Raw genomic sequence first — 25,503 nt, forward strand, 5'->3', positions numbered from 1 at the left:
AATGGGAAATCAATGTAGGAGACATACCAGATGGGAGCATGCATGAATTTGAAGTGTTTCTCGAGTTAATCTGTCTAATGTAAAATGAGATTTGAGTCAAAAAGTCCCTTGTACATTTACAATTTAAATTGACGTGGATGTTGACATTTTACTCTTATCAAATAACATGTCCCCACGGGTTAGGATTGGATACATGAATTAGGCAGTGCCGTCCTTCCTTATATCATTCAAAGCATAGCTTATTTTCCAGCCATGCAAATAACCCCTCCTGCCCCCTCAGCCAAAACCCTGATGATAAAATCTGCTACAAGACCACATGGCAAAGTTGCCTTGTTGGGGTTTGAGTGAAGGCATGGTTGTAGTTATTGCTAGTGCAACTCTAACTCAGTCACATTACACTCTCCTTACATATAAATTTGTATGACATGCCATCTTAAAAATGTCTTGATTGTACCACAGTTCACCAACGAGGATGCAAAGATCACGGATCAGTATTAAGCCTAATGTCAGGCCAGGGGCTCCCACAGCAGAGAACAAGAATTCTCAAGAGTCAGCGGCTTTTCACAACATCCAATAAGCACATATAGGTGTGGAAGTAGATAGACCATCAACTGCTCCACAGCCTCAACTGGAAGTGATAGAGCCTGCTGTGGCAACAGGAGATGGGAATGTTCCCGACTCTCTCTCAGAGAAAGCACCAGTTACATTTAAGCACACCTTGACCCCATCCCTGACGGCACCTTTTTTCATATTGAGCTGCTCTTATTGCCGTGGAGCTCCAAGATACCTGTACAGAATCCATAATACATTATTTTTGTAATCTGCAGAACCTTTGCTTTGCACAATGGGTTCTGTGTAGCTTGACTTTTCTCTTACTCTATTAATTAGTGTCTATAATTGACTTAATTAATATACAGTACTGTGCAAAATGTTAGGTAGATTATATTTTCCACTCAATTTTATCTCAATTTTAGATTTCTACATTCCCTTTGCAAATAGAAGAGGACAACAACCAAGAAAAATTGTGTCCACTGTCCAGGTGTACCTAGGAGAATTGGTGCTGTTTTGAAAGCAAAGGTGATCACACCAAATATTGATTTAGCTTTTTTATGCTTACTGGACTTTGTATGACATTAGAGTCAAGTTTTTAGAAATCTGTGTCTAATTTGGTTTCATATATTTTTGAAAAACATTTATAGCATTTTCTAAAAAATAATAATAATAAAAATTCATGCTTAAAACTTCACACTCAGTCTTGTTGAGGACTTAAAGGGTTATTCTCTGTTTTATGTTTTTTGTCCAAATAAACAACAAACCTGTTGGTTACACCACATGACTGATTTGGTAGATAAAATTTAATTAATCATATTTTAAAACACAGTTTCACTGCTTATTTAAGAACATCAGCTTTTAATGAGACTTTGGTTGTCTCTGGACAGTAATGCCATATGACATTTTTTACTTTAAGTCCCAGAAAAAATATCAAAATGACTTTGAACTCAGAAATTGAAAATATGCTCATCATAGAAAGTAAAGAGTCAGTTACTGTTTTGTGTGAAATGTATTTTTATTTTTATTTACTTATTTTTTTTGCACTTTATTTTACAGTACTTGTACTTTGTATTCTTACAGTATACTTGCCCAAGAAAGTACTGTGTAATATTAGGTAACTACATGAACTTAACCCTCAGGGGTCGACGGACTCGCTGGCGGAAACAACTTAAAATACTCCGTCATTTTTGGTCATACTCCGTCATTACAGATAAGTGTAAGACATCATTAGAGACTATAAAGGGTCTACTTTTATTTGTGTACACTCACAATAACAACAAAACCTTGTGCTTTTGTAAAATAAAGAAAATAAACAGGGTGCACTTTCAGCCGTCTCTGTCTCCGCGAGCATCTTTCTGACACACGTCAAAAAAATGAATTGAAACTCCGCGAATATTTATCACACAAACATGAAACATATGTCTAAAGAAAGCTTAAAATGTCTACTTTTAAATAAAACAATTCAAATTTAAAACAAATGTGCTCCTGCAATGTAATCTGTATGAAACAAAGCGATGTACAGTTTCTCCTGGCTCAGCTAATTATCGCTAATGTGATCCCACCCACCAACAGAGTGTGCTATTCATACGGTAATGTGCTGAGGCGATAAATGCAAATGGTAAATGCCCCCAACAATGACTTAAAAAAACATCGTTCATTCACTTTTCTGCGCGTTTGGAAGATGGCATGCTACACAGGTGAGGAAGCTCTACAGATGTTCCTGGATAGTGATGAAGAGTTCGCATTTTCCTCAGAAGAAGGGCGGGAATCCAACAATGAACGTTTGAAGAGCGACTTGATCCACCCGAGGATACAATTTCGGATGAGTAAGTCATTTAGTTTTATGTACATTAGTTGACATGCTATTTTATATAAACATGTACATATTTTACTAGTTGGACTATTTCCAGACTTGCCAGCCAGTATTCAAAGTCTTGAAATGTGAAATATGTCCTAATAGGCAAGTTTTAGTTACATTTAAATGTTGTTTCGGCTAAAGAAGGTATTTAAATTGTTTGCTGTATGATATAAATATGATATGTAATATGATATAAAAATAATATGAATGTTTAGATTATATTTTAACTAGTGTTTATGCTTCCTCATTATCATCAACGAAGCTTGTGCTTGCAAATATCTGTTTGGGTGTAAATGTGTAAAATGTGCTGTAAATATGCCCATATTAGAAAATCAGCATATTAGAATGATTTCTGAAGGATCATGTGACACTGAAGACTGCAGTAATGATGCTGAAAATTCAGCTTTGATCACAGGAATAAATTGCATTTTTACAATATATTCAAATAGAAAACAGTTATTTTAAATTGTAAAACTATTTCAAAATATCACTGTTTTTGCTGTATTTTGGATCAAATAAATGCAGCCTTGGTGAGCAGAAGAGGTTTCTTTTAAAAACATTAAAAAATCTTACAGATCTAATACTTTTAAATGGTAGTGTAGGTCTAAAATTTTTAAGTAAAGTCTTTATGTAAAGAAAATGTATAGTCAGATTACTTCTTTTAACTTAAACTTGATTTTATGAATAAGCTACAAACAATACATTCAATCATTAAGTCTCTTTTCTCCTCAGGTGTGAATTACATCAATATTCATGATCATCCACGCCTCCTCGCATATGGCCTTTCTAACACTAAAAGTGTCTTACAAAAGTGACTATATTGTTTTGTATGAATGAGTGATCAGGATGGTTTCACACCATTTTGTAGCAAAAACTCTAGGCTACAAGATCCAGTTCTCAAAAGTCTTGTGAACAAATGTTTAGTATGTGTTATATGGCCTTATTTCAGTGACTTAACATTTTTGTTTTTTCAAAATCCACGCATAAACGTTCTTTTCTCAAAAATACAAACATACATACATGTTGTTCACAAATTATTGTATTATTGTGCTGAATACAGTGTTATCAGACTTGAGCCATTACTATGTTTTTAAGTAACTGAAAAAAGCACAAATGTCAAGGCATGTCAAAACTTCTCCAGGGCCCAAAACACCCTCAGACCCCAGAGGGGGGTTAAGGTTAGGGTTGGGGTTAGGTTTAAGGTTAGTACGTAGTAATTACTGTAGTTGTTGTAATTATTTAGTACGTAAATCTAGAACAGAATTGTAAAATAAAATGTCTTAGTTATTTATTTATTTATTTATTGTATAATTTAATATATCTGGACAAAACACAATGAATGTCCCATCATTGACCCATATACTAAGATTATACTGACTTTGTGTGTATTAATTGACAAATTACATGTCCATTTATTCAGCATCAAGATTTATATAGCAGAGTGTGCATTATAAGTGCTGCAACTGTTCTTTTAAGTCATTATCACCATTTTTTATCTCTGTTAAGCCTTCACAAGTTTATTTTCAATGGTCCTGCAGTGTGACAAATGAATTTTGAAAGTTCAAATATCTATGGAATCAAGTCTCTCATTTAAAATAATAAAAATAATGTCCTAAAAACTACATTAAAATTTATTATATTGTTAATACAGCTATTATAAATTATAAAATAATCTATTAATTATAATAATTTTAATATAAAATGCTGTTAAAAATGCTTTAGTTGAGTATTTCTCACCGCTGGACATGTAAACTTTACCAAAGTATTTCATGTCAACTACCTGTTGCGGTGTTCCTGTTGTTACTTTATGGTTTCATTAGTGTTCTTGAGTCAAATTAGTTTGTCTTATCTATTTTATTGGTGCGGTATACGAATATGCATTTTGCGATTTTAGCTTGGTACACTTCTGTCTTTAGCTACCCATTGAAATAGTATCATGAACTCTTTCTGGTTAGCCATTTTTGATAAAAAACTAAGTGCAAAGAACAGAAATATGTAAACTATAGATGTATTTTTGCCTTTCCTGAAACTTGGTCATGTCTTGGTGATTTTTGTGACTTCATATATACACATATTTATATATAGTTGAAGTCAGAAGTTTACATACATTTTAGCCAAACACATTTAAACTCTTTTTTTTACAATTCCTGACATTTAATCATAGAAAACATTCCCTGGCTTAGGTCAGTTAGGATCACTACTTTATTTTAAGAATGTGAAATGTCAGAATAACAGTAGAGAGAATGATTTATTTCAGCTTCTATTTCTTTCATCACATTCCCAGTAGGTCAGAAGTTTACATACACTTTGTTAGTATTTGGTAGCATTGCCTTTAAATTGTTTAACTTGTATCAAACGTTTTGGGTAGCCTTCCACAAGCTTCTCACAATAAGTTGCTGGAATTTTGGCCCATTCCTCCAGACAGAACTGGTGTAACTGAGTCAGGTTTGTAGGCCTCCTTGCTCACACACGCTTTTTCAGCTCTGCCCACAAATTTTCTATCGGATTGAGGTCAAGGCTTTGTGATGGCCACTCCAATACCTTGACTTTGTTGTCCTTAAGCCATTTTGCCACAACTTTGTAGGTATGCTTGGGGTTATTGTCCATTTGGAAGACCCATTTGCGACCGAGCTTTAACTTCCTGGCTGATGACTTAAGATTTTGCTTCAATGTATGCACATAATTTTCCTTCCTCATGATGCCATCTATTTTGTGAAGTGCACCTGCCCCTCCTGCAGAAAAGCACCTCCACAACATGATGTTGTCACCCCCATGCTTCACTGTTGGGATGGTGTTCTTCGGCTTGCAAACCTCACCCTTTTTCCTCCAAACATAACGATAGTCTTTATGGCCATACAGTTCAATTTTTGTTTCATCAGTCCAGAGGACATTTCTCCAAAAAGTAAAATCTTTGTTCCCATGTGCACTTGCAAACTCTAGTCTAGCTTTTTTATGGCGGTTTTGGAGCAGTGGCTTCTTCCTTGCTGAGCAGCCTTTCAAGTTATGTCGATATAGGTCTCGTTTTACTGTGGATATAGATACCTGTTTCCTCTAGCATCTTCAAAAGGTCCTTTGCTGTTGTTCTGGAACTGATTTGCACTTTTCACACCAAACTACGTTCATCTCTAGGAGACAGAATGCTTCTCCTTCCTGAGAGGTATGATGGCTGCGTGGTCCCATGGTGTTTATACTTGCGTACTATTGTTTGTACAGATGAACGTGGTACCTTCAGACATTTGGAAATTGCTCCTAAGGATGAACCAGACTTGTGGAGGTCCACAATTTTTTAATGAGGTCTTGACTGATTGTTTTTTATTTTCCCATGATGTCAAGCAAAGAGGCACCGAGTTTGAAGGTAGGCCTTAAAATACATCCACAGGTACACCTCCAGTTGACTTCAATTATCCAATTAGCCTATCAGAAGTTAATTGGCTAATTGCCTAAATGCTTGACATCATTTTCTGGAATTTTCCAATCTGTTTAAAGGCACAGTTAACTTAGTGAATGTAAACATCTGACCCACCGGAATTGTTATATAGTCAATTAAAAGTGAAACAATCTGTCTGTAAACAATTGTTTGAAAAATTACTCATGTCATGCATAAAGTAGATGTCCTAAACGACTTGCCAAAACTGTAGTTTGCTAATATTAAATCTGTGGAGTGGATAAAATGAGTTTTAATGACTTTAGCCTAAGTGTATGTAAACTTCTGACTTCAAATGTGCCTCTCTCTCTCTCTCTCTCTCTCTCTCTCTCTGTGTCTGTGTGTGTGTGTGTGTGTGTGTGTGTGTGTGTGTGTGTGTGTGTGTGTGTGTGTATAAAATGAAGTCACAAAAACACCAAGACATGACCAAGTTTCAGGAAAGGCAAAAATACATCTACAGTTCACGTTACATCTACAGTTTCTGTTCTTTGTGCTGAGTTTCTTATAAAAAATGGCTAACCAGTGAGGCAAGTGTTAGAACTTAATGGTCATAAAAAAGTAATCTTTAAAAAGCTTGTGGCAATTTCTATTTATTTATTTATTTATTTTAGAACAAAGTAGACAGATTTTTAACATGGTCTTTTCATGTTTAATGTAACACAACACTAGTAAGGATGAGATTAAAAAGCATCTCAAATTCGTTATGCTTGTTTGATCATTTAAAGTAGTGATGGGGTGCCCTCTAGTGCCAGTTTACCTGCAACTACAGCACATCAGAGGAGGAGCAGGATCTCTGCCACACCAAACCTTGCCAGACCTAAAATCGGTTCTGTTCCTCCTCTGTCCACTGGAAAGACTGCTTCTCTTCCATCAGTGCCATCCAAGTCTCTTCCTGAGGCCTCTGTCCCAGCTGCTATTATAGTATATTTTTATATATTATAGTATATTTTTATATATTAAACATAGAAAAAGTGCTTATATAGAATAGTTTGAGCATTATTTTAATCCAGGAAAATAAGAATGAGACTGTAAGGTCTTTGTGACCTTGCTGAGAGAAATCTGGGCACTCAGCCATGACAGAAAAGTACTAGGGAGAGAGTACTTTTCAAAGCACTGAATGGCACAGACAACAGTTAAATATTACCACAGCCAATAGTCAAAGTTGTTGTGTCCTTTCCTAATAAATGAATTTAAAAGGTTATTTTTAAAAACAGACTAACTGCCAGAATTCCACCATTAAAAAGAAGTCAAAGAGATTCTGTGAAATAATGGTGGCGAACAAGGAGAGTGGAGGAACACGCTTATTGGTTAAGATAACAGGAGGGGTGTGCTTATGAGGTAATGTGTGATAACAGAAGTATATAGATATCTCGGCTTTGTTGTTTTGCTCAATAAAGTCTAGCCTTTGACATCTGGAACCCCTGACTTTGAGAGTTTTCTTACTGAGAGAGAAAAAGAGTCTTCAATATTCCACGACACTATCAGCAGAGATGATTCTCTAAACACTACATTCTCAGATCCAATCAATACACAAACCACTGCAACAGCTCAAGGCCCCCCATCCTCACCAAGTCTTCCATCCACTTCTGGTTGCCATGAGCCCTCTGTCTGTAAAACATTGGTGCCAGAATCTCCATTTACACAGTCTCAACAGGATCCCCACCAAACTCCCAAACAAATCCCAAACAAGGATTCTGGACCCCAAGAAGGTGCCACTCCACTCTCACCAAATGTGAAACTGACACGTTTTGATGGACCAGACTCCCCCCTGAAGAAATCTGAAATAACCTCAGACAAACAGCAGGTCTTGAGGGCCCTCAGACTGAAAGAACTTATGAAGCTGGAGAAGAGGAAAGAAAGAATGGTAAATTCAACAGTAAATCAACTAAACAATAAACACATTAGTACCAAATAAACTACACTTATGTAAGCTCCTTGAAACAATTGTTAGAAATTAAAGCACAGTCCCTTTAAAAACTACAAATCAAAATGTTAATTAGTTTTTTGTTTTTACCAATTCAAAAAACAGAAATAAGAGGCAAAAGCGTGAGAATACTGATGAGATGGATTGTAGAAAAATGACCATAGCTGACTTCATTTATTACCAACCAAAGTCAAACCCTAAGAGGTATGTATAAACTGTTAACCCAAAGATCAAACATCAACAAATTATATTTTTTCTCTGCATGCCTAGGATTAGGATTGCTTGAATATCATAGTTTTTAAAATAAATTAACTTTTTAAATGAATGGATAGCAATATGTGTTGGTCTTTAAGCCTTAAATGCCTGAAATGTAACTGTAATTGTTTCTTTATATTAAATGACAGGTCCTCCCTTTCCACAGAGCAGGTTCAAGAATAGACTATTGTTCCACCCTCACCCTAGTAAGTAAAATGTGTTATAAGTTAATCTCAGATTGCTAAACTCTTGTAGTGTTCATGACTTCTGACTTATTAGAGTTTTATTGTATACTGGATGAAAGAGAGCACTTCTTTTTCTTTGCCTTTTTTATATTTGTCTTGTTAAGCTGTATTGTGTGAGAACTGTATTGTGTCTCAGAGTGCATAAAAAAATGGCAGAACTGGATGGGGAAAATGATGAAGATGCTGAAGAGGAGATGCTAGTTCCTAAAGTCAAGGTGGCAGAGGATAGCTCACTCATTCTAGATGATGATAGGTATAGTTACACTGAAAAAAAATTGCCTTTAAAGAGATCATTCACCCAGAATTTTAAATTCTCATCATTCACTCACTCTCATGCCATTCCAGATGTGTATGACTTTCTTCTGCAGAATACAAATGAAGAATTTTAGAAGAATATCTCAGCTCTGTAGGTCCATACAAAGCAAGTGAATGGTGACCACAACTTTGAAGCTCCAAAAAGCACATACAGGCAGCATAAAAGTAATCTAAAAGACTCCAATGGTTTAATCCATGTCTTAAGCGATCTAATCAGTTTTCTGTGAGAACAGACCAAAATATAGCTCATTTTGCCATTGCAATCTCTAGGCATGATCATGATTTCAAGCTCAATTACACTTCCTAGTGCTTGAGCAAAGCGTGAGAGGGGCGTGCGCGATGTGTGAGCAGGCTGATATTTTCTTTAAAGGCCATAAATTATATATTTTTTGAGAGGAGGTAATTGATAAGTATAACAAATTCGGTTTTCATGAAATTGTACATGATTAGGTCAACAGAAAATATTTTGTGTCCCTGCGTCGAGAGTTTGCATCCAGCCCCACAACCCATAAATTATTAAATAATAATAATAAAAAAAGATAATTAAATAACGGCATTTCTTTGTTAAAACACATGACAAATACTTGTTAGGTAGACTGTTTTTTTACGAGATGAAGATATGACACACAGAACAGTGAACTGAAACATTAACTTACTGCAAAAAACTGCCAAAGCTACTGCTTCCCACACCTTTTCCTTTGCTAAAAAATTCTTGCTGAGGGTTGTACAGCACTTTGTAATTCTCAGCCTTCACAATTCGTTCATTGTTGTGGCCTTGAAAATCCAAAGGAGTTAAATTGTTGCTTCAACGACAACGGCGGGCATTCAGGCGCACTAGTTTATTGTTTATCAGCATACCTGGTCGTGATTAATGTTGTAAAGCCTAAACTATATCCCTACATATACATGAAAGGCAAAAGTCCTGCAGTTTATTTATTCTTTCCTTTTATTTAGTTATTTTATGTTTGCTTGTATACAGACCTATAAATTGTAGTGTATTGTAGGTTTGATTAAAATGTTTTTAATTTGCTTTTGCATCTTTCCCATAATCTCCTGATTATTATTATTATTTTGTAGCTATATTTTTTTATACTTGGTTTAAAAAAATAAATAAAAAAACATAAGTGGGATATCCATTCAGCTGTTTGCACAGATGTATAGAATTACAGACTTGCAGTACAATAATTAGTTGGTGTCTTCACTGATATACAGTCTCCATTTCGCCCAGTAACTTAGAAATAAATAATTTCTAGGCCTTAAATTAAATGTCAGTGTGACGAGGAGGAGGGCGGGGCCGGGCCGTGACTATGCACGCCCAGCCCCCAATCGGGCTAATTAGCCGAGGAGAGGGATAAGCCTCGCCTCGGCTGATTAGCCCGATTGGGGACCGGGCGTGCGTAGTCACGGCCCGGCCCCGCCCTCCTCCTTGTCACAAGTCAGTTCCTCCATACAGCAGATTTCTTTGACAGCTTCTATCAATTGACCATTAGGGGTTCTGATTTGTACCAATTTCTGGTAATGGATTTTTTACACACAATAAGTAATACCTTAACAAGGTACACATCTTCCTTTTGCACATTGTTTGAAGTATTTCCAAGGTACAGTGTTGTAAAATCCCTTGGAATCTTGTAACCCAAAATCCTATTAACATCTAATAAAACAGTATGCCAGAAAATTTTTATTATGGGACAGCTCCAGAATATATGAAATTGATCAACATCTACTTGCCCACACATTTTCTGTCGCAAAGATAAATGCTTTTTATTTTGGGTATAATAAAAAAGCGTACAAGATTTTTGCACCCATCTTCGAGAGGAAGTAGATGCGTACTGTGTTTTGCATACTGTATACCACACGTTGTCCGGAATTTCTCCCATTTCTGTTTTATATAAATTAATGTGTTGTCTCTGCTCTCCATCAGAGCATTGTAGAGTGAAGAGATTATTCTAGTTTTACTCTTTGTATATGTATCTATTATTAGCTCAATCACATTATTCATACCTAAAGCTTGCTGTTTTTATTTCCCTCTCAAGATAGTCCCATAACTTTAAATAGCGATAGAAGTCTTTATTTTCTAAATTGTAATTTTCTTTTAAATCTGCAAAACTTCTAACTGCTAAGTATGCTTACACATACAAGGAATTCGTCTTGGTGACAGGAGCTTCCAGTGTACAACAATACAAAAACAATACAAAAACAGCAGCAAGACATAGATAATAAAAAATAAAAAATAATTATACACATACGTACATACACACTCAGACACACACATACATACATACACATATGTAGTGCAAATCTAATACAAATCTGTTATCTGTTATGTACAGTGCAAAATACAAATCTGTTATGTACATTGCACATGTTCTTTTTTTTGCTTTTGTTTTTTTTTATTAAAAAAATATATAATTTTTTTTAGAGAAAAGTATATTTCTCTAAAAAATAATATATTTTTTTCATAAAGAAAAAAAAACATTTACATAATGCAGTGAGAACTTTATTTGCCCAATGACAAAATCTCAAATAAAATGTTGCTTGTTTAAATTTATGATCAAATGTAACCCAACTCAATAATTTAATCTGGTTTTCCAGGTTGCACTTTTCAACCACATTAAACCATATTTCAAGTGTGGTAGCTGTAACTGAATCAAATTGTCTTTTTAAAGCCAGTGCCTGTTCTCGGCGGTCATGATGTGGAACACAGTGAGCGTAGAACCAATAATCTGCAGGGTGAGGTCAATATACTGAGACAGGCTGTGGGTACTCTGACCGCCTGGCATCAGCAAAGAGATAGACTCAGTCAGTCCAAAATGGAAAATGTCTTTGAGGGCAACCTCATTAAAGTCCACCTGACATGCCAGAGCACAAAAGTCCTCCACGTAATCCTACAGGGGACGATTCCCCTGGTGGAGTCAAAGAAGCTGGATTGCTGGTCAGGTATTCAGTAACGATGTTGCTGGCACTGGCAATGACGAAGACGATGACAATGAAGTAAAGAACCCAAGTGCAGTTTATTATAAATCGTGATAACCAGAAACCTTAACTCTAAAAGTGAACAAAACATAAACATAAACATGAACTTGACTTAACTAAACTTGACATGACTTGGTAGACTATGAAACAGAACATAAACATAAACATAAACTTGACTTGACTTGACTAGACTTGACTTGATCATAGAACCAGCGATACATTCACAAACAATACCTGACCATGGACCATGAAAAACATGAGGGTTAAATACATGACATGGGAGAACACTTGACAAAGATAACCAAAGAACTCTAAACTAAATAACAAGACAATAAAAACAAGACACATGAACATGGAGGGAAACATGAAATCACATGACAAGGGATCCACATGACATGAAACAGGAACTAGAAATTTCAAAATAAAAGACATGAAAAACATGAATCAACAAAATACACATGACAGCAGTTACCTTGTGAATTCTCAGTTATTTTAAAGGGAACAGTTCAAATGTATGTTATGATCCAGTCTTTGTGAACAGAACTGCATGTTAATTTCAGAAGTAAATCATCCGTCAGTCTCAAGTTATTTTGGATACGTGTGCTGAAATTCCTAGAGCCCTTCACTCGCTCGTTGATTTCTCCAAGCTATTGCCTCCGACATGCTGCCAGGCCATATACCGCTGCAGTTGCTTATCCATAGAGTCGGCTTCAGGATCCGCCACATTTCCATCTTCACTGTCCAATGTAGGCCCACTCCTGTCCACTCCACGGTTCACCATCTCCCGTTCGGCTTCACAGGGGGTATCATAAATCTGTGGCCCGTCACTCCATTTTTCATGAAGGTTGTCTGAAACTGAATCTTCCTTTCTTTCAGTATTTTTTTTATTCCAGAGTATGCTTTACATTTTTGGAGCACTTCCACGGCATAGTCCTGATCAAATGACAGCACGGAGCCTTGCACCTGTATCCACCCCAGCCAGGCCTGCTTCAAAACAACCTCTTTCACCGAAAACTGAAGTTAACAACAGTTGATCTTGGTGGTGAATTTGAATTCGGTTTCTGGACTAAGGCTCTGTGTGCACATTGAATTTGAAGAACAAAGTCAAGACCGAGTTCAGTTTTGAGAAGAGTCTTCACAAACTGGGAGACAGAACTGGTATCGACACCCTCTGGCACCTCGTAGATACGGATGTTGTTTTTTCTCGATCTTGATTCCAGGTCAGTTAATTTTTCTTGTGTTGCCCTTTTTGCTCTGAGTGTACTCAACAGAGCAATGTTCGCTTCAACAGCCCATGTCTGCAGTTGCTCGACACACCATTCAGATTTGTTGCTTTTGAACTTCGTTGGTGTTCGTTGTGAGTTTTTCATGTATTACTTTTTTGAGTTCCACAAACTCTTGTTTCATGTTTTTCCTTAACCTCAGACCTGTCTTCTCAATTTATTTTCTCAATTTTCTGATTTTTCTGACTGTTAAAAGATTTCCGACTTCTTGTAGTACCCCCACTCATTTTAGTCAAGATTTCGAGTTTAATATTTGGATTCAGGGGATTAATCTCACTGACTATCGGGAGCTAAAATGTATGCAGCCACCCAGTACGCCACCTAAACCAGAAGTCCCCAATCTCCTGATTATTTTAGTTTCTTACTGCACCCATTGCCGCTGAGCTCATCACTGAAACTATCCACTCACTGCCATGTCTGGGATGCTTCTGGGATGCTACACCTTTGCAGCTCTAGCTTGCAATGTGAAGAATTTAATCCGTTAATATGGGCGCCGAAACAAAAATGCACTGCTCATGCCCCGCTCATGGAGTGGATGTGAAGCCGGCCTAATCAAGCTTGTTGATGTCAAGATTTATGGTGAAAAAGGAGTTCTATTTCACTGACGGGACAATGCTAGTCACATACTCATGGGAATTAATTTCGTCTTGCCGAGATCTCACCGAAATAAACCGAGAATGAATTATCAGAGTAATTATATACAGGTGTGAAGCATTAGCACCCCTTTAAATACTTGAATGCCCCACACCACTTCCTCTTTTCTTTCCTCGGCAAGCAGGAATGAGAGTTGTGAATATATTACTAGAAGTATAAGAATTCACAGCAATCTTTTGCAATAAGTTTGCAGGAATCCCTACCAAGGTGAAACTTGCTTCTCTGACATCCTTGATTATTATTATTTTTTATTTTTTTTTGTTCTCAGAGACATAATAACTTGGTCTTACTGAAACACAGTTATTGTGTTCTCTTAAAACACAAACGAGTGGTCACTCAGTTGCACTTACATTCATTTTTTTTCTCTTCGTTAAACACACATGAACAAGTGGTCACTGAGTTGCACTTTATGTTTGTTTTCTTTCCTTTAAACACAAGTGAACGAGTGGTTGCACTTTACATTAGTTTGTGCTTGGCTGTGAGTGTTTGTATGGGCTGCATGATTGCCACATCCATCCACTTTGGAGATTCAGAGATCACGTTCAAGTCCCACCTAAAACAACATGAAGTGAAAGTGGCACTGTTTCACAATGTCATACGCTTGTGATAAGTTTGGCACAGGTCTGGCCAGTGCTGATGCCCATTCATCTTGAATGATGTGCTTGGGGCTAGAGCATGCTATTCAGGCTGTGAAGGACCCTTTAAATGTCTTGTGCTGTGTCACATTGGGGCCATGACTATGTGAGACACATCTTGCTATTTTGAGTCAACACAGTAAGAATGGTAAGGAACCTACGAAACCTAGATCCCAATCACCTGTGGCAATGGAGCATGGTCCCAACCAAGGAGTTGGAGGCTCAGGCAGCCCTGCTCACAGAACAGTTGCATTGCCAGCTGAGGAGTCTGACTATGAACATGTCATGTCCATATATGCTGGTCAGGACTTGGATAAGGACTCTCATCTTTATCACATTCAGCCCACCATGGCTCTGATGATCTCTCTTCACAGGATCTGACACAGACCTGGACAAAAGTCTGTGCAAGGTTCTTTTATGTCCTCCCCTGGGAAGCTGGGATTGGACCAGTACCCTTCAATGGACCCCATAGTTGCTGCTATAGTGCTCCTGGATAAGAAAATTATTGGGAAGAACCCTTGTTATTCTCCATCTCCTCAACGGGTGGCAGATGATCTTACATTAGCCATGATGTCTCGATCGCTGAACGCAGCCACCTTGCTTTAGTTATACCAGCAGGTTGTGCTTTCTCGGCTTTCATCCAATTATGAACCTGATATGCTTGGGGAGCTCTCTTAGGTATCTTCATTGGTTTCAATCTTGCATGCTGACATGGCCTGGGTGAATGGTTGGGCCTTGACCACGGTCATCTCATCATAGAAGCACTTGTGGCTTTCGCAGTCAAAAGTTCCTGCTGCCCTCCAGAAAACTGTCAAGCAACTGCCCAGGTCAGGCAATTAGTCCAGGGTTGATTTTTTTGTTGTTGTTTTTGTTTTTTGGAGCAGACAGCAAAACTTCAGAAGTACAGTTAAGTTCTCCAAACTTTCTTAAGGCCTTCTGTCTCAGACCATCAGCCTCTACGTTATGGGCACAGATGAGGGCATACCTTACACAAGAATATGTTTCAAACATCTTGACACACTTCTCTCTCTTTTCAGAAGGTCAGGAGGTAACTGTTTTGCAAGTTCAGAGACCAGTAGGATTACTGGCAGCAGCAGCAGCAACATCGCTGGCTCGGCTGGACCTTTTACATCTGTGACCACTGTAGAGATGGCTGAACGCTCAGCATCACAGACACTACCTTACGGTCTTAAGGTCACACGAGGGTGAATGCTTGTTTTTGTAAGATGGTGCTCTCCAGAGTATCTGTTGCAGGGTGTCCCTGTAGGGAGAATATATCATTGAGAGCTTGTTCAGACGGACACCTTGCAGATAAGTTGGGGAGCCGTATGAAGGGGGAGAATTGTCAGTTGTTGCTGGAAACCCTTTAATGCCAGCCTACATATCAATGCATTGGAACTCAAAGCTAGGTTCTCTTCATCTCCATTATGACTCAGACTCTGCTTCAGTGGGCACAACAGAATCTCACCTGTCCAGAGGTGGTCTGCAACAAGGAGAGTGGAGATTACACCCAAAAGTGGCAAGCGAGTCCTTTGCGAGAAGTTCAGCCAAGTGCTGATGGACCTCTTTGCCAACACAGAGAACACTCAGTGTCAGCTGTGGTTCTCAATGACCAATTCCCCAGGGCCATTTAGGCTGGACGCATTTATCTACGAGTGGCCAAGGTGAAAAACTACATTCCTTTCCTCTAATGCAGCTACTCTAGACAGAGTTCAGGAAGCAGGGCACAAGCTGCTGCTGATTGCCCCAAGATGGCCCAGCTGCCACTGGTGTGCAACAGTGTTGTTACTCCTGGCAGGTGGTCCTCCATAGGAGCTTCCCCAGAGATCAGATCTCTTCACAAGTGGTAGGCACACTATGGCACCTGAACACTGCATGACTACATAAATGGGCTTGTCAGCTAAACTGTGAAAGTGGAACAGTCTAGAGTTTTGGCCTGTGGTAGTAAATGTCCCGGAGAGTTCCAGAGCTCCTTCCACCAGGACAGCATATGCTAAGAGGTGGGATCTGTTCTGTCTGTGGTGTAGCGATCAAAGCCTCTTTCCTGAATCTTGCCGTATTGCTGCAGTCCTTCAATTTCTGCAGACACTATTTGAAGCAGGATGAACTGCATCCACTCTTAATGTGTTTGCAGCAGCTATATCTGCATGCCATGATGAGGGACCAGATGGCCCCATTGGCAGGCATCCTCTGCTGACAAGGTTTCTGAAAGGGATCCACAGGTTGCGGCCAAGAAGATTACCATCAGTTCCCCAATGGGACCTTGATATAGTGCTTTTGGCACTATCAAGACCTCCTTTTCAGCCTTTAGAGATGGTAGACCTCAAGTTTTTGTCTCTGAAGACAATTGTATCTGCCAAGAGACTGGGATAATTGCACACACTGTCAGTCCACAAATAGTGCTATCAATTGAGCCCAGACAGCCAGAGTGTGAGGCTTGGGCCCAATCCTTAATTTTTTGCCAAAAGTCTTTTCCCCAAACTTTCAACAAGGACATGGTCATTTCAGCTTTTTCTCTCAGCAGAGGAAGAGCACATTATTGCCTTATGTCCACTGAGGGCCTTAAGGACTTATGTTGAAAAAACTCATCACTACCACTGATCAGCTTTTTGTATGCTTTGAAGAAAGAATAAAAGGCAAGCCTCCCTCCCAGCAAAGTTTGTCCCATTGGATTGCGGATACTGTCATAATGGCTTATAAACTGGCATGTCTCCCCTTGCCTTTCCCTGTGGTAGTCCACTCCACAAGAGAAATGGCAACATCCTGGGCATTACTTAAAGGCATTCCCTTGGAAGTGGCAAATTGGTCATCAGCTGGCACTTTCACCAGGTTTTACCAAGTCAATGTGGCTGCTCCAGCTTAACCAGCCATGTTCTTAGATAGATCGTAGCAGGTGGTGGTTCTCACATTGTTCAGTCTCAGGCACCAACGTACTCTGATATAGTATGTGATTAGCATAGTCCCGTCAGTGAAATAGAACTAAAGGTTACTCACGTAACCTCGGTTCTATGCATTGAGGGACTATGCTAGTCCAGCGGATGGTTCCCTCACCACCTCGGAATGACTCGAGGAAGTGGTGTGAGGCATTCAGTTATTTAAAGGGGTGCTAATGCTTCACACATGTATGTAAATACTCTGATAATTCAATCTCGGTTCATCCCGCTGCGAGGCGGAAGGAATTCCGATGAGTATGTGACTAGCATAGTCCCTCAGTTCACAGAAATGTAGTTAAGTGGGTAACCTTTCATGATATCTTGGTCTGTTCTCATCCAAAATCAATCAGATCGCTTCTGAACATATGTATTTAACCACTGGAGTAGTATGGATTACTTTGTGCTTTTTAGAGCTTCAAAGGTCTGGTATTATGGCTTTGTATTGACTGGTATTTAACAAACCAATCAACATAAAGTTTTAATTGTAAAACTGAACTTAAAACAAACATAAACACACACATGCAGTACGGCTGCTTGTGTCTCTCTCTTGAACTGGCGCCTCCAGCTCCCCTTTATCTTGATCTCCCGCTGATCATCGTCATGGCCCGGCAACGCCCTCCTCCTCGTCACACTCCTCCCCCGCCCGATTCAGACCGGGTTGCCACCGGTCTGACCAAACCCCCCCCCCATCTCTGGAGGGGAGACGCTGCCCTTCTAGCCATTCTGTCAGCCAGTGGTCCACCCCGTCTCCTGTGAACCTGGGGGAGAGACGAGGGAAGGCATGGGGAGAGCGAAAAGGCGAGCAGAGACATAGAGAGAGAGAGAGTGAGACGAACTTGCTCGCCGGCTCCCAGACGTGCTGTCGCCCGGCCCCTGGTGGACGGAACCACTCCTCCCCTTCTTTGGCAGATGGCAACAGCTCCTCCGGCTCTCGCCGGCCAGCAGAGACCCCTCCAGAGAACCACTCCTCCCCTTCTTCGGCAGATGGCCATGGCTGCTCCCCTGGCAGATGGCAGCGGTGAGGTTCCCGGGTTTCGGCACCACTGTAGCAGTTAAAGGGATGGGCAAGGAGGAGGCAGGAACCAGCTGAACAGTCAACGTAAAGTTTTAATTGTAAAACTTAACTTAAAACAAACATAAACAAACACACACACATGCAGCATGGCTGTGTGCGTCTCTCTCGAACTGGCGCCTCTGGCTCCCCTTTATCTCGCTCTCACGCTGATCAGCCGATTCAGCGCCGGCCATGTATCTTCATGGCCTGGCCACACCCTCCTCCTCGTCACATACAAATTTTCAATGCAATGTGACAAACGTGTCCCATTATGCTATATCCCACTGATTTTAATTGGTGTTACATCACTTGTATTCATATTTCATATACAAAACTTTTTCTCAAAGTGTAGCTATAGGCACACTGTTGAATTTTATGGCTAATTTAACTTACTGGTGCTAATTGATTAATGCATATTTGTCAGTAAATACTGATTGATTCCTGTGTTGTATTCAGTTTGACAGTGCACGTTCAGAGGACATCTGATATTGTTGTAGAGAATGCAAATCCATTGTTTGAGCGAGGCAGTACTACAACATACACTAGTTTCAGAAAAAATTGCTATGTGAAGAACTGGTCTGTCAGAGGTACGTTAACAAAATGTTGCATCTGTCAGTTTATGATTATTTATGAACATGAGATTTTTAGATTTGCTCATGTAAAACATGAAATTAGAAAGATTCAATCACAAACAATGTTTTGTGATTCATTTCTTCTCATTTATGTGAAGAAACCCATCAAGATCATCTTCATGAAATGTTAAAGTTGGTGTGTGTGTATGTGTTTCAGAGAAGGATATGTTCTATCTGGCCATCATTATGGTCGGAACTGACTTCTCCATGATTGCTCAGCTGTTGACTCACCATAGCAGAGCAGAAATAAAGGTACCATCTATAATTCTTCGAGGAAAAAAATGAGCTATTAATTGCATGGAGAGGTATTCTCTACCATAACATCTGTCTCTCATTGACATAACCCTGGATGTACAGTAAATGTTCTTCATTAAGTTTTGGACTTTTAGAGAATTTATGTTTTTATGTTATTATTTTCCGTTTTTGGCAGAGTAAATTTAGGAAGGAGGAGAAAACAAATGCATAGCGAGTGGATAAAGCATTCAATGAGTTATTTGTATCTTTTAGTCACACGCATTCAGGAATTGTGTCTGAAATTATACATTTTTAAACTATATGTTTTTGAAAGTTTTTACAGTCCTTGCTTTGACATTTAAAATATTTAGGAAACAAGCGACCCTTTGACCAGGAGTTTTTCAGTTTCCTGCTGAAGAGGATTTTGGCTAAGGACAAAGAAAGAGGCAGATCTATAAAACTGGTTGTAAAAAAGGCAAGGAAAGGCAAAGGTAATATAGCTCCCAAAATGTTCCAGTGAGATTTTTGTATATCTTTTTGCTATAACAGACTCTTTTTCTTCACCACACTATTATTATATTATATTATATTCACTCTACACTCAGGAAGTAACCCAGGAAGTAAAAAAGCCAAACAGCTTGATGATGAAGACATCAATGATGACGATGATGATGAATTGTGCATTGGGCATAGTGGTTCTCTTGATTTAGAAAAGAACAAGGACAGCAGTAATGTGAAGGTAGCTGATGTGCCATTAAAAACCAGCAAGAAGCGAAAACGCACAAGAGAGCCAGAAGTGTCATTGTGTGAAAAAACACGCAAGTAGAGGAAGAAAAACAAGAAATCAAAAAAAGGTGACCTGATTTTCACAAAATATTTCAGTATATCACAAATATATTCAGTATATGTCAGGGTTTCCTAACCTGAGGGTTGCTAATTATCTCCTGTGGAATCGCCTGGGTAATTATTGGCAATTAATCTACTGGGTTAGGTATCCAGTTCCTGTTTTAGGAAAGAAAACAGTCAACATCAGTGGAATATTTTTGTCATTCGCCCACTCTACTCTCATTTTCACAACAATACAACACTTTGTGAACTTAATATCACATATCCCACTGGCCTGAAAAGCAGTCTTCCAATGGCCTTCACGTTAACATTTGTACAAATGACGGTGTGTTTTACATAATATTTTACAACTAATTCCCTGATGTGTATCACATTTAAAATGGAGGTCCCTTGTGAAAAATATTGAAAACTGGTATATATTATTTTACTTGGTTACAATTCAGCTCTGTCCATGCAGTGGAAAGGTATTTGTAGGAAAATATGGTCTTTTCAAAACACCCTTTTAGCCACACAGTGTCTGAAGATAATGACTTCCTGTAGAAATAAGCTAATAGACTGTTAAATGTAATGTATATAATTTTAGGCCAATTTTAGGTTTTTTGAAGTTCATCAGATTTTTATATTTTTCACAAACTGCGTTGAGGTTGAGTTGGGTGCTGATGGTAGTGAAGTCTCAACAGCGGGCCCCAGTGGTGAAGAGGATCAGGGGTATACAAAATTAGTTTCCCAAGATCAGAGTACTGCATTTTCTTTAAACAGTCAAGTTCCCGGTCCTCTAATTGCAAATCTTAATCAACTGCTTCATAATGTGTCAGGGAGAAGCTCATTCAGCAGACATCAGTTCAGGAGGAGATCTCACAAAACTCTTCAAAAAGATCTAAGAAGCCCAATTTGGCCAAAAGAAAAGCCCAAAAGTGCTTTGAGCCAAAGGCAACAGTGGAGGTTGAAGACATTATACAAGAGGCTCAAAATGAGAATTGCAGAGAGACTGAGATTGAGGTATGTTAAATACCAGTCAACACATGGCAATTACACCAACACAGTAAAATTGATATCAGGTAGGGATTTCATTAGTTAATTTCATAAGTCATCATTGAAATGTAGGGCTTGGTGATATTAGTAAAAAAATTATATATATATATATTGTTTTCAGACCTCAAATAATGCAAAGAAAACAGGTTCATATTAATTTTTAAACAACACAATACTAATGTTTTAACTTAGGAAGAGTTCAGAAATCAGTATTTGGTGGAATAACCCTTATTTTCAGTCACAGCTTTCATGCGTCTTGGCATGCTCTCTGATGACTTTATGCCACTACTGGCACAAAAATTCGAGCAGCTCAGCTTTGTTTGATGGCTTGTGGCCATCCATCATCCCCTTGATCACATTACAGAGGTTTTCAATGGGGTTTAGGTCTGGAGATTGGGCTGGCCAAGACAGGGTCTTGATCCAGTGGTCCTCCATCCACACTTTGATTGACCTGGCTGTGTGGCATGGAGCATTGTCCTGCTGGAAAAACCAATCCTCAGAGTTGGGGAACATTGTCAGAGCAGAAGGAAGCGAGTTTTCTTCCAGGATAACCTTGTACGTGGCTTGATTCATGCATCCTTCACAAAGAAGAATCTGCCCGATTCCAACCTTGCTGAAGCACCCCCAGATCATCACTGATCCTCCACCTGGTCATCTGATGGTTAGATAGAGATCTGGAGAGGCCTTCAAGCCACAGTGTCTCTCATCTGATGGTTAGATGGAGATCTGGAGAGGCCTTCAAGCCACAGTGTCTCACACCCACTGTGAAATTTGGTGGAGGATCAGTGATAATCTGGGGGTGCTTCAGCAAGGCTGGAATGTTGTCAGTACTTTTATAGAATACAACAAAAATTTTCATTTTACTCAAACACATGCCTATAAATAGTAAATCCAGAGAAACTGATAATTTTGCAGTGGTCTCTTAATTTTTTCCAGAGCTGTATATACACTGGTGGCCAAAAGTAGATCGAGCATCCATGTAAATGTGTTCCTCCGAAGGGGGACAATGATTCCCTAATTCCTGTTTCAGAGGATGCAGTGAAAATGACTGTACACAATCACAGAAAAGCAGCAGGCCACCAGAGAGCCAGGAGGTGCTCTCCTCTAATGATGCCATGGTATAATGTTGTATTAACTCTTTTTGTTAGAATAACAAACACCTTATAATAAGGTTCCATTTGTTAACATTAGTTAATGCATTAGGCATCTTGAACATATAAAGACATTTTTTTTATTTTTTATTTTTTATTATTTATTTATTTTTTTATACTGCATTTATTGATCTTGGTTAATGTTAGTTAATAAAAATACATATGTTCATTGTTAGTTCTTGTTAGTTTATAGTGCATTACCTAATGTGAATAAATAAATAATTTGATTTTAAAAATGTATTATAATATGTTGAAATTAACATTAACCAATATATTATAAATGCTGTAAAAGTATTGTTCATTGTTATTTCATGTTAACTAATGTTTAAAAATGGAACCTTATTGTAAAGTGTTACTGAATAATTTGCCTTATGGTGGTATTTTGTAGCAGAGTTACAGATTAAACATTTTCCCTTTGGTATAAGCCAGCAGATGTTACCAATGTGTCAAAGTTAGATCCAAGGCCAACAGAATCTACAGAAACAAAGCCTCCTGATCAAAGGAGAAGTAGGATATTTCAATGTAACATTTATTTCCTATATCATTGAAATAATAAAACTGATGTTCAAGTCGAAAATGATGATAAAGTTCTCTCTAATCTCTCCCTCAAGGCAAAATAAAGGTAGAGCCAAAACTAAGGCCATGCATGAAGGCTGGGCCCTCAAAAACAAACCAATCTAACTGCGCATCCAGTCAGACAACCACAGCCAAAGTTAATTTACCAGCGTCTCATCAAGAAGTAGCACAACAACCTGAAATTGTGTCCAAACTGAAAATATCTGCAAAGGATACAGTTTGTTATCTAGTTGTTCCCAACATCCAATCAAGCCCTGAAGACAGTGAGAGGGCAACCGATCCTGGTTTCTCTTTTTGTCTCTCAAGACAACCTGCATGGTGAGCATAAGGGTGTGTTGTCAAATACCACCATGCCAGTTTCTGAAGAAGCGATATATGATGTTCACAGGAAAAGGGAAAGTCCTCCCAAAACTGGTCTTCAAATGGGCGAGGACTCCATTGTTAACTCTTCAGTAAGTCAGAGGCCGTTCTCTGCAGAAACATATCATGCAAGCAGCATTTTTTCCACAATTTTATAGTTAAGGATAGATCAAGACATTCACTTGGGTGTTTTTTCACAGATGGTAGATTCAGCAGATATTCCTGGTCAGAACAGTACTATGAAGATGTTGAAGATGGTTGTGAGGGTGTTTCACACATGATGTTGGCTGATACTTCCCTACTTGCCTTTGGAGAAATGAAAAATTATGTTGATGATGATATGGGGACGGCAAGCCCTCATTTGAGTGAGCTTCAAAAATCTGAGGACATCTCTGTATGCCTTCAAGACCAAGTATGCCTAGATAATGACCAAGTAAGCTGTTTTCTAATTTTATGACTGTTTTAAATTAAGGAATAGTTCACCCAGAAATAAAACTTCGGTCTATACTCCCTCACTCTGTCGCTTCAAACCTGTATGACTTTCATGTAACACAAAAGGTGAATTTTAAAGTCTTTACATTATTTATTTGTCAAATAATGACAGTGATTAATGATTTCAGTCTGTCAAAATTGAAAGGACAAAAAAAAAAAAAAAAATACACCATAGACCTTACTCATGCTAGTGCCATTTTTTATTTTTTTGTGGAAATGACAACGAGGCTGTGAGGGATAGACTTACCATCTCTTCAATGGCACGTATGGTATAAAGCTGTATAAAGCTCCTAGATCACATCTGATTTTCCACACCTCATGTTGTCTGGAGTTCTTTGTATACTTAATGTTCTTGGACAGATATTTGATCAATGTTTTGTCCGTGGAACAATCCAAAAACACTTTAAACTGCAGTACTGCCCATTGATTAGACTGTAAGTCAATCCCTCACAGCCTTGTTGTCATTCCCATTAAAAATCAAAGATGGCGCTAGCGTGAATAAGGTCTATAAAACCAAAGTAAAAGTAATTGATACAACTCCTGCACTGTATTCTAAGTATTCTGAAGTAATACAATCACTTTTTTGTGATGAAAAGAACAGAATTTAAGTTATTCACTCAAGTAAAATAATGTTAATAAATTAAAGCATGTAAAAATGGCAGGTATGTCGATAACAAACCTCATTGGTTCTCAATGTGGCTTGTGACCAAATGTGTGATGTCACAAGATGTGACAAAAACCAATGAGGTTTGATACCGACATAACCGCCATATTCTATCTTGGTGCTTTATTTCTTAAAAAATTACTTTCTTGTTCCACAGAAGTAATAATGTCATACGGGTTTGTAAGAGCTGTAGCCTGGTGGCCAGTAGCATTCCAGGTGACCTGAGTTCACGTCTCAGCTCAGGGATCTTTCCCGATCCTGATCCCCCGCTTCTCCCCAGTCATTTCCTGTCTTTCTCCACTACCTATTTTAATAAAGTCGAAAAATGCAGACACTTCATAAGGGCGAAGCAGGTTTGGACATTAGGACTACTAAATGATGACAGAATTTTATTATTTGGGTGAACTATTCCTTTACCAAAACATTATAAAGTCCTACTATAATTTACAGTTTAAGTGTACAGTTTACACAAGTTGATTATTATTTGTTTCCACAGAAGGAAGAAGTGGCAGATATTTCTAAAAAGCCAGATACATGTGGAGAGTCTTCAACTGTGACCACATCAGCATCTCAAGAGGTGAAAATGCCCTTCAGAAGAAGTAAGGATATCAGTGAATTACAAAGTCCCTTCGGATATGTTGTTACCTACAATGCGAATTTGCGATATAAAAATATTATTTTTGCGGGAAAAAAGCATTTTTGAGGTTAAAGGTTTAATTGTTTTCTAATTATTTTTTCAAGGTAAGTTTCAAGTGAAGCCTCAATTACCAAAGCTAACATGTACTAATGATGGTTCCTCAAGAAAGGTGCAATCTGACATTGAGCTTACTCATCTAGCCACATTCCAAATCATTTCGCCAGCAGCTCAGCAAATTATTGAACCTCAGATTAAAGAAAAGTCTGATAAAGTAGTACAGAGATCTGAAGAAGATATCTGTGATATTGTTCCAACTGTTACTAATGAAATCGTGAAGACAAAGCAACAGCTTATACCATTCACTACTGCAAAAACATCAACATGGTAAGACACCTTTGTCTCAAATGTCCTCAAATCTGTAGACTAAGAACTGTGTGATAATTATTGCTTAACAGTCTTTCATAGTCCTGAATCACCACCTGTTGAAGAGAGTGAGTGAGAATGGGCATAAGGATCTGTCACACATGGTGGTGCCTGATATATTAGTGCTAGTTTCTGAAGAAACTGAAGATGTGGTTCATAAGGAGAGTGAAGACCCATATGTCTATGTGGTAGAAAGCCCGCAGTCTCATTGCAGAGGCAGATGAGGAGATAGATGATAAGCATGAGGGAGTTTCACACATGGTGCTGGCTGATATTTTGATCCCTGTCTCTGAGGAAATGGGAGATGATCTGAGCATGGAATGGAATAACTGGGAAGAGAAGCCCTCATGA

The 25,503-nt window shown here is 38.5% G+C and overlaps 1 pseudogene; it reads left to right on the top strand.

Annotated features, from left to right (window-relative positions):
* Nucleotides 1-472: 472 nt before the first annotated feature.
* LOC127439729 (transcription factor TFIIIB component B'' homolog) lies at nt 473-25,503 on the top strand (annotated as a pseudogene).

The sequence above is a fragment of the Myxocyprinus asiaticus genome, chromosome 4 (genome assembly GCF_019703515.2).
Source record: "Myxocyprinus asiaticus isolate MX2 ecotype Aquarium Trade chromosome 4, UBuf_Myxa_2, whole genome shotgun sequence".
Taxonomy (NCBI): Eukaryota; Metazoa; Chordata; class Actinopteri; order Cypriniformes; family Catostomidae; genus Myxocyprinus; species Myxocyprinus asiaticus.